Source organism: Parasteatoda tepidariorum, chromosome 7 (genome assembly GCF_982258835.1).
Source record: "Parasteatoda tepidariorum strain Cologne lab strain chromosome 7, Ptep-v5.0, whole genome shotgun sequence".
NCBI lineage: Eukaryota > Metazoa > Arthropoda > Arachnida > Araneae > Theridiidae > Parasteatoda > Parasteatoda tepidariorum.
Genome location: NC_141761.1, coordinates 17,297,995 through 17,307,732, shown reverse-complemented (window position 1 = coordinate 17,307,732; position 9,738 = coordinate 17,297,995). Strand labels below are relative to the sequence as shown.

General features: G+C 26.2%; 1 long non-coding RNA gene across 2 annotated transcripts; it reads left to right on the top strand.

The window, feature by feature from the left end:
• The first annotated feature begins 269 nt into the window (after positions 1–269).
• Positions 270–9,386, top strand: LOC147806925 (uncharacterized). Of its 2 annotated transcripts, none has more exons than XR_015435389.1 (4): positions 270–402; positions 1,584–1,665; positions 5,061–5,136; positions 9,265–9,386. It is a non-coding gene; the product is annotated as an uncharacterized LOC147806925 (long non-coding RNA). The 2 variants fall into 2 exon arrangements; XR_015435390.1 differs by lacking the exon at positions 270–402 and adding an exon at positions 451–589.
• Positions 9,387–9,738: the final 352 nt, after the last annotated feature.

Genomic DNA, 9,738 nt, shown 5'->3' with positions numbered 1-9,738 from the left:
TGAATGTCATAATAAATTTGTTTCTTAATAAAATAAATAAATAAAAAGTTGAAAATTTTATTTAATAAAACTATTTTTTATCGATTATATTTAGTTAATTTGTTTGTTTTTTCTATTTGTTGCTTTTCTCATAATTATTTATATGCAATATAAAAAGCGCATTTCTAGTAATAACATAAGAAAAAAAAAGAAAGAAATGTAAATTTTAATAAAATACTATTAAATACGCTCTCTGGGACTAAGTAGACTGAACGTTCTTTTACTCCCTTCCATTAGGGAATTTTTACTGAACTTTTTCAACTTTTGATCCATAAAACTGGTGCGCTTTCTTGATGACTAAACTTGTTTGCACCTTGCTCCAATTGTTTACACACATGGTGGCGGCAAATTTATATGAATGAGGTGAGTTTTCTTGATGTTATTTATTATTATCACTTTTATTTAAATGTACTTTATCTGTATTATTCATAGTTGATTTGAGTTCCATTTAAATAATGCGTGCGCATTTATTATCTGTATTATAATGTTGTTATTCGCATTGAATTGCACTCAAGTTAGGCTTAGCAGTCTATTTACATTTTTAATTCTTGTAAGAAAGATTCTGTTTAAGTGTTTATTTTAGTTTACAGTAGAAATGTTACATCTTAAATATTTATATTACCGTCCTTATTTCTTTTTGACAAAATTAGCTTTTAAATCATATATAATTTCTCTAATTGTTTACGTCATGTAGTATAATAATTTTAGCATTTGAAGATAATGTTAAACGTTTGTATAATTTCTATTGAAATAATTTTATTTTATTTTAAAATTTATTTATTCGCAGTTATGATTAAAATTTTGGCTTGCTGTTATCCTATTCTATTGAAATGTAATGTTAAAATAAAGGCGTTTTGTAAAAAGAAAAAAAAAATTAACTGTTTTATTTTATTTAAGATAATATTTTCTAATAGAAATATTAAGTAAACAAAACTTGTGAGTTTTTAATTTCAGAGTATTTAATAATGAACAATATACTTACTAATTTTCAAATTTGTGATTTAGAATTACCAAAAATATATTACAAATTAGAGTCTATAAATGTCTATCAATTATTTCAAATATTTATTTTTAATCTAACTATATTTATTTGAAACTTTTTTGAATAACATGCTTGATTTGTCAATGGCATTTGCATAATTTTAAATAAGTAAATACATTTAAAAAAATTATTTTTAATTAATATGTAAGGATTAAAACATTTTAAAAATCATTAATTTTGTTGAGCATTGCTATATCAATGTAATCAATATTTTTTTTTTTGTTTGTTATAGCTAACATTAGAAATGTTTAAATTGATTTATAATTAATTCACGAATTCACAGCAGGGATTTAAAAAATTATTTTACAAAGTAAACAAAAAGAAAATGTTGGAAATTAAAAAATTTTTAAGTTGTTTGCTTAAAATAAAATCACTATAACAAAAGGCATTTTGAATTTATCTTCAGCTTTATCATCTATAATTAGATTTCTTTTTATTAGTGTAGGTATCTACTTCTATTTATTTTAATGCTGTATCTTTTGCTCTATATTTGAAATATTAGAGTGGTGCACAGCCTGCGACTAGTGAGCCAGATGTAGCCTGCAGACTGTTGATATGCAACAAGGGAAAGCTTCTAAACACAAGTAAATCTATATTGTTTCTCAATTGCTTTTTCCATTGTTATTGCTCTGGAATTTCAAATGGGTTTAAAAAAGCAAATATTTTTGTTGTGTTATTATGCAAATTTCAATGATTACGCTTAGTTTTACCTTATTTCCTCCGATTTTTTATAAATTCAAATGGGGTTTTGACTGCTTTTAGGCAGTTAAAACTACTATCGCCATGTGGTTATTAAAATCCTGATTACATTTAATACGATATTCAGACTCTTGAATTGTGCTTTTAGTTATAATAACCACTTCTTCATGCTCTTTATTTGTGCTCTTTATTTTGTGTCTAACAATTAAAAGTATTTGATTTTCCCAACACATATTATCAAGTTTACTAATAAAAAAATTACACTGAATTTACTGATAACAATTTGTAGAACATAAAAATTAACATATGTACTGTCTACATGAGCAAATACATGTGTGGCTCTTAGTTAATCTACCTGCTGTATTTTCACTTAAAAAGGTGACATTCCTATATTATAATGAAAATATGGTGTATAAGGATTGTATTTTATAAGAATTAGTTGAAATGCTTTTTGCAAAATAAATCCATTCTCTTTTAAATAATGTAATGAAGACGTAAATGAAGAATGAAAAAAAAAAACATTTTTACTTTGTTCGTAGCTCTAAAAAATTTTACCAAAAATTTTTTTCTATTAAACTGTTATTTAGAAAATGCTATAATTTATTGCCGTCCGAGTATTAATGCAATTTTGCTTTATTAACACAGCAATATATTAACAAAAATTTTAAAGCTATGAATATCAGTGGATATTTGGAAAAACTTGTCTTTGAATGCTTCATGAATTTTGAAATAGCTGATTTCTCTAAAAAAAATTTTTTTAAGTTGAGTCTTAAACCAATGAACAATACTTTTAAATTTCAACACTTATTCTTTATGTGTTCATTTGCTCTAATTGTGACATAACTTAGAGTAACTAACTTATGTTTTCTACTTAGCATTTCAGTTAGAAATATATATATTCTCTCCCAATATACAATTCATATTAAATTTGGTTTATCACCCATTTTCCAATAACTATTTACAGGGTTGCCATAGGCAACTATTTGCTACTATTTTCAGCCTTAGGCGACTAAGGCGCCTTTTTTTGCCTAAAAAGGCTAGAAAAGCAACTATTTTCAGGAATAGGCGACTATTAGGAGACTTTTTTACTCTTAGTGAAGTTTTTTCGCATAAATGAACGTTACTTTTCAGAACGTTAATAAAAGAAAGCGAACTTTTATACAATTATTTATGTCCAAAAAGCCAAAAATTTATATTTCCTTTAGATTTAATAAAGTATACTTGTTATTTTTTCTCTCCGAGGGGCAGTTTTGTTATTTTTAATTGTTTTTTTTTCCTTCTATTAACATTTATATTTTATTATAATTCGACTCTTATTTAGGTACCTATTTTCTAAGATGTATACCTTTTTATATTTGTACAAAACTTTTTTGTACAAATATAAAAAGGTATACATTTAGAATTGGAGCATAGATAGGACTGGGCGATAAATCGATGTATCGCGAAATATCGATTTAACGCATATGTCAGTAGGCCGATGTAGTGACTTTCGTTTTAGGCGATGCATCAGAAATTTGATTTAAACAGCCGGAATAAGGCTACAATCGCGGTTTACCTATTTAATATGCAAGGATCCTTGACTAGGCTAGTGCTGTTACCGCACTGACGAAGACGATTTTAGTTTCGTCTTGCTGCAGAGATGTAGATAGCGTTTTGCTATAAAGATGATGTTAGTTTCGTGATGTTGAATGACGAAGAGCAAATTGAATCCCAGTTTCGTGCGATGATCAGCGTTGTTATGTAGAACGCAATGCACAGTTTCTTTATGTCCATTTTTGTCTTTTAGATTTTACGTTTTTTGAAGTTTATGGGACTCAAGTCATTTTGCAATTGTTGTGCATTTTCTTTTGTCAGAAATAATTGTCAGGTTCTTTGTAAATTATTTTCAGTCAGACTTACCATCAGATATACCATTTTTTTTCTGTCTGGGTTTAACGATTCTTGTAAATTATTTTTAGTAGACCTACGGTTACTTTGCGATTGCTGCACAATCGCTGTTATCTTAAATTTTCGTTCTGAACTCAATGGATCAATGAAACGAAATTATAAATGAAATAAAAAAAGATTTTCATTGATTTTTTTCCATTATTGTTTTTCATTTTAAGCGATACAATTTAATAGGGGTATTTCGTATTTAACTTCATTATAAAAAGTTCGTTTTTTTTAAAAATCTATTAAATGTAGGTAAGTATAATAATTTAATTATTGTTAAACCAATAAATGTCCAATCGTTTTTAACTATAAAAAAATTACAACAAAGCTTACATTTATTTAGTTTGCTTTCATTTTTGAGAAAATTAAAACGAAGTTTAAAAAATTTGGCTATTAGTTAAAAAAAAGAAAGAAGCAAATAATTTTTTTTAATTAAATAAAGAGTTTAGTAATGTTTTGTCGTTTTTTTAATAATTCGACATTAGTATTTATTTTTTTTTTATTGAAATTCTTTCAATATTTGTTTGTTTTATAATTTGTTAGATAGTCAGTATCATTTTTAAACAAATAAATCTTTAGTCGATTTTATTTTCAAAGAAAATAATAATAAATAAGTATTTCTTAAGTACAGAATTTGACTATTAGTTAATACTACCTTTTATTATTTTAAATAATTAAATAAAAAAGGGTCTAATGATGCTTCAAAAGCATGTTTTTTTTTCCAACAAATGATTTAAAAAAAATGTTTTTTTCTGAAGTAAACATTTCTTTGGTTTGTTTTCCACTTTCGTTTTTTTATCTTTTAATTTTCATTGCATGTATGTAAAATATTTTGTTACAGTATTATTATTTTTAAAACAATAAATCTTAAATTATTTTTAATTCAAGAAAAATGAAATAAAGCTTGGGGTCATAGTAGAATATGTTTAGAATTAATATTTTCTTTCGTAATAGATTTATTCCTTTTTATTAATTTTTGATTGATTGAAAGATTTCCCATAGGTAATTTTTGAACATATGCTAAATCGCGATACATCACTTTAACGCGATGTCTAACTGACGATGTATCACAATTTAAAATTTCTGACATCACCCAGTCCTAGTCATAGTATTTTTCAATTAAGCTATAATTTTAGTTATTTGGCTATTATTTTTGATAGATTTTTGTTCCTGTTCAGGCAACTATTTTCATTGTTTTAGGCAACTATTTTCATGCTTGAGGCTCATGCTTGAGCAACTATTTTGGTTCATTTTTTACTGTGGCAACCCTGTATTTATAAAACTTATTTTTTTTTATGAATATTTATAACTTTAAATTTAATTATGTGAATGTTTTATTTTGATTTAGTAAATCCATTGAAGAGGACATTATAGGAGCCATTAAACTGACAGCATGGACAGAAGGGTGTTAGAATTAGCAGGAAGTAAGTAAAGTACTTAACTACCTTAAGTATTTAGTTTAAAATTATGTGTTAATCAAGGTTTTGATCACGCCATCTAGTGTTTGTGTTGAAGGGATGATTGTTTTTAATGAGGGGTTGCTTTGCTTAAGGAAACTTTAAACAAAATTATGTTGTGGAAAAAGAAAATTCTAAGATTTGTTTCCCCCGTTTTTTTTCTTTCTGTGATTGATAGCAACCTTTTCATTTAGACATTTTTTACTTAGTTTAAAGTATATTTTTACAAAAGATTCATATTAGAGATAATATGACTATAAAAAGTTAATTTAACAATAAAAATATAGATATGTGAAAAATTAGTTAAACATACTAAATTAAAAGAACTTATTTTTTAAATATTTGGAGAGGCAATATACATTTAATCTATTCCTTACAACTTAGAAATATGGGAATTGTGATGGAACTCTCCTTCCACATGAATCTTTCCAAGCCAAATTGATGGATACTGAAGGATCAAAATTTTGATCCAAACTTCATGAAAAAACGGTAGTTTCACAAAGTATTTTTTCTTAAAGTTTTATTATGTGTCTCGTGAGAAATGATAAATCCATATATTTATCATAATTTTGTGTTGATTTTTTAATATAATTTTTAATTTTCAAAAATTATGTCTAAATTTTCACGTAATAGGTACTGCTCAGAAAAAGCTTGACTGACTACTGTACAAGTCATAATAGAGACATTGAATTGAAAATTCTGATATCTTGAGTCTCAATATTGATGTTTTTAGATCATTAAATGGTTATATGTATACTATATGCATATAACGATTGGGGAAAGATACTAGTTTTTTTTAAAGTTTCCTCTCTCTCTTTTTTTTTTTTTTTTTTTTTTTTTGATTTCCCACAGTGGTGAGTAGTTATTTTTCAGGTCTAGTTATGGAATTGAAACAAAATTTGTGATGAAAAGTTACTCCCATGGTATGACATCCTCTTAAAAACGCAATGTAGCATTAGATTAAATATAAAATGAAAAGACAAATGAATTTTAAATATTTTTTGTTAAAATTTCTTAATGTAAAAAAAAGCATTTTGAAAATATTAAAATAATTTAAAACATAATGTGTATGACTTTGTAATTAAAAAAAAATTAAAATACAGTAGAGCGTAGATTATCCGAACTGCTCGGGACCGAACGTGGTTCGGATAATGAAATGTTCGGATAATTGGAAAGTTGTTTAAAACCTAGTTTAAATGATTATTATTTATGCACCAACTTCCCTTCACACTTTTTCTAGGCTTAGGTACTATCTAAAATAGCTCTGACGAGTTTAAGACTTTTTTTTTTTTTCAATTTTTAAATATATATTTTTTAACTTTTTTTTCAATTTGAATCATTTTTATCATATTTCGGCTTTTTTATAATTTTTTTTGTCAATTACTGATTTTACCACATTTTTCTTTATTTTCCATTGCAAAAGATATCCAGCAAAGACTTTTGTTTCAAAGAACACACTCTTTTTTGTGCAGCCATATCCCTTATTCTTTTTAAATAAATCAACTGAATTGGATCAACATCATTTTGATGTTCTAGGCAATTCATTGCAATATCTAATGAATTGCATGCTTCGTATGAGAAGGTCCACTATCTTGAACTTGATCACGTACTTTCTCTTAATCTGAGGAGTTCCGATTTTCATTCAAAATTTCAGAAACAATTTCATGATAATTTAAAATTTGAAATCCTGAGTCGTTTTCAGTGTCTCGACACCAGTCTTCCATTTCTTCTGCTGTATAACCTGGCATATTTTCACCCGAAAGATCTACCGATTCACAAACTGCAGTTTCGTTTGTTTTTCTGATAAGAATTTTATTCCAAGATTTAAGATTCCAAGCACTGTAATCACTAATCATTAACCATGATTGACAACTACCCATGCCCCAATTGTAGAATTTCAGCACTTATCTATTCATAAACACATTCTGCTTTCCAACAATTGTAGATTGTCAAAATGAAGCTCGCATTCTTTGATAATTTTCAGTTGAAGAGGGCTAAAGGGGTATGTTGGTTTAACTGTATAACAACAATACATGTATGTATGGCTACTATAAGAAAACTGCTAAAAAAGGTTGTAAATTAAATATGGTCTTCAGATGTAGTGGGAGTATTATCTATTCCTCTAAATTTAGAAAAATTGTCGATAAGTTAAAAAAAATTCTGAATTTTAAAAAGAGAAGAAAGAAAAAAAAGGCGAATTCGGACATAGTTCGAATAATAAGGGTTCGGATAATCGGCGCTCTACTGTATCTAATTTAAACCAACTAACCTTAGTATATACTAAATCAAGTAATATTTATTTTTCTTTAAATTTTACTTTTATTTTATTACTCAATCCATTTTACAGAAAATCTTTTAGAAAAAAAAGGAATTATAAAATAATTGTATTAAAATTAGAGAGCAGTACTGTGCTGCATAATCATTACAGATAAAATCAGTACTGATGCTCATAATGTTATATATCAATGAGATGATCTTTGCTGCCTGCAAATAATAATTAATGAATTTTCTTAAAAATGAAAAAAAATTTAAGCATATTTCTGTGAGTCTCTTGCTTTCCTGTGTCACAATTCTTACTTTTTTTTCTACACAACTGTATATTCCAGCGGTTCCCGATTTTTTTTAATAATATGGAACCCTAAAAGATCTACCATCTCTCGGCGGTACCTGAACATTTTTAAATAAAGTTTATTAAAACATCTGTGAATGTATTTACCAATAAAAAAAATATTAAATTAAACTCTTAAAGATTTTCCAAGAGGAGTGAAAAAATTTTCATAATAATCTTCAATCAGGTATTATGTCAGACAGTTAAATTCATGGTCCTGTAGCTGCATTTAGTCTAGCTATGAATTTTTTTTTTTTAATAAAAACTAAGAAATGAAATAAGCCAAATTGTGTTTTTATTGAAATGAAAACAAAAGGAACTGCTATAAATGTTAAAGAAAAAAGAGTCTCAAGGATGGGTCTTTTTATTAGTGAATCTATTCTAGTTATTTCATTTTAATTTGAAAAGCACAATGGGAAATAATACTACAATTTTTTACAGATGCGTAGGGTTTTCAATTTAATATATTATTAGAAAAATTATTTTTAAAAATGTCTTTTCTTTTTTATTGGCATTAAACTTTAAATAATTGAAAAAAAGCATCTGCAATATTAAGTAATCGATTATTGTTGGGCCTAAATATGATAGCAGGTGTTAAAAATGTTTTTTATTTTTAGACTGCTTAAATTCCTATCACTTGGATCTCTTTCATTCTTCTAGGGTTCTGCAGAACAATGTTTAGGAACTGCTGGTATTTTTAATAAAAACAAGTTAATTATCAATTCTGATAAATAATTTGCTGGATAAATTTTGGTGAATGAAAGTGGCAAATCACTAAATAATCGCTTTCCCCCAAAAATATCACTTTTTTGTAAAAAAGAAATTCTACTGCAATATTTATAACAAATTTGTTTTGTTTTCCTAATCATAACATATTTTTAATACAGTTCTTTTAATACAGTTCTTTTAATAATGTTGGCAACAGGGCGAATTGTTAGGAATGAGCATGTTATTGAATGGAAAGTAGTGTAGTAGTTTTCTGCGTTTGTGTTAAATTTGCTATATTGAGAACCAGCTTCTATTCTTTAGTCAGTCAGGTGCCTGGGAAATTGTATACCCTTACTTGCTACTCCTAGATTATATGCGTTTAGTTTAAATCTTTGTTTTTGAATCTTTATCAAAATCAAGATAATGTTAATAAGAAATGTCAAACATTACATGCAAATTCCGTTGCAGCCTATTTCATGCAGCAGTCTTTTTTGCTAGCATTTTAGATTTTCTATGATTGTATATAAAATCATGTCTTTTTTAAATTCATGTCTTTTCTTACCAATACAAATGCATAAAAATGTAACCAGACAATCAGGTTTGTTTAATATGTAAGGAAATATGTGGTGCTATCTTATAAAAAATATTACTTTGATTTAATTTTGTGCAAAACAAGTAAATATATTCAACTTTATTTTATAAAAGGTAGTAAGTTTAATTCTGCAGTCTTATATGATTTTGTGATTTAATATTGCTTAAATTTCATTTATTTTTTTAAGGTGCAGCAAAGCTTTATTATAAGGAGGCCATAACGGCGGAAATGTAGATATTGAAAATGAGGAAGAAAAAATATTGTATTATTAGTTGCATTGTATTTTTCTAAATAAATGTCTTTTTTTTATCTTTGTATTTTTATTTTTAAATAAATATTTTACATTTTGTTTGGGAAAGCAGCAACAGAAAGACCTTTAATTAATAAGCTTGACATTTAAAATTAGTTCGTTTACAGTTACAATATTTAGTTGTAAAATTGTTCAATTTAAATTTGAAATTCCATTTTCTTATTTCCTCCCTTTTTATGTAGAATTATACCAAGTAAAATTATTACCTTTAAGTAAAATTATAATGATAACCAATAAATTATATTGCATCATAATGGATTTATTTTTTGTTAGCCCATTTTAAAAATCCATCATACAATATTGAATATGCTACGTTGGCCCAACATGAAAAAGTGCCAATTCCTAACTTTG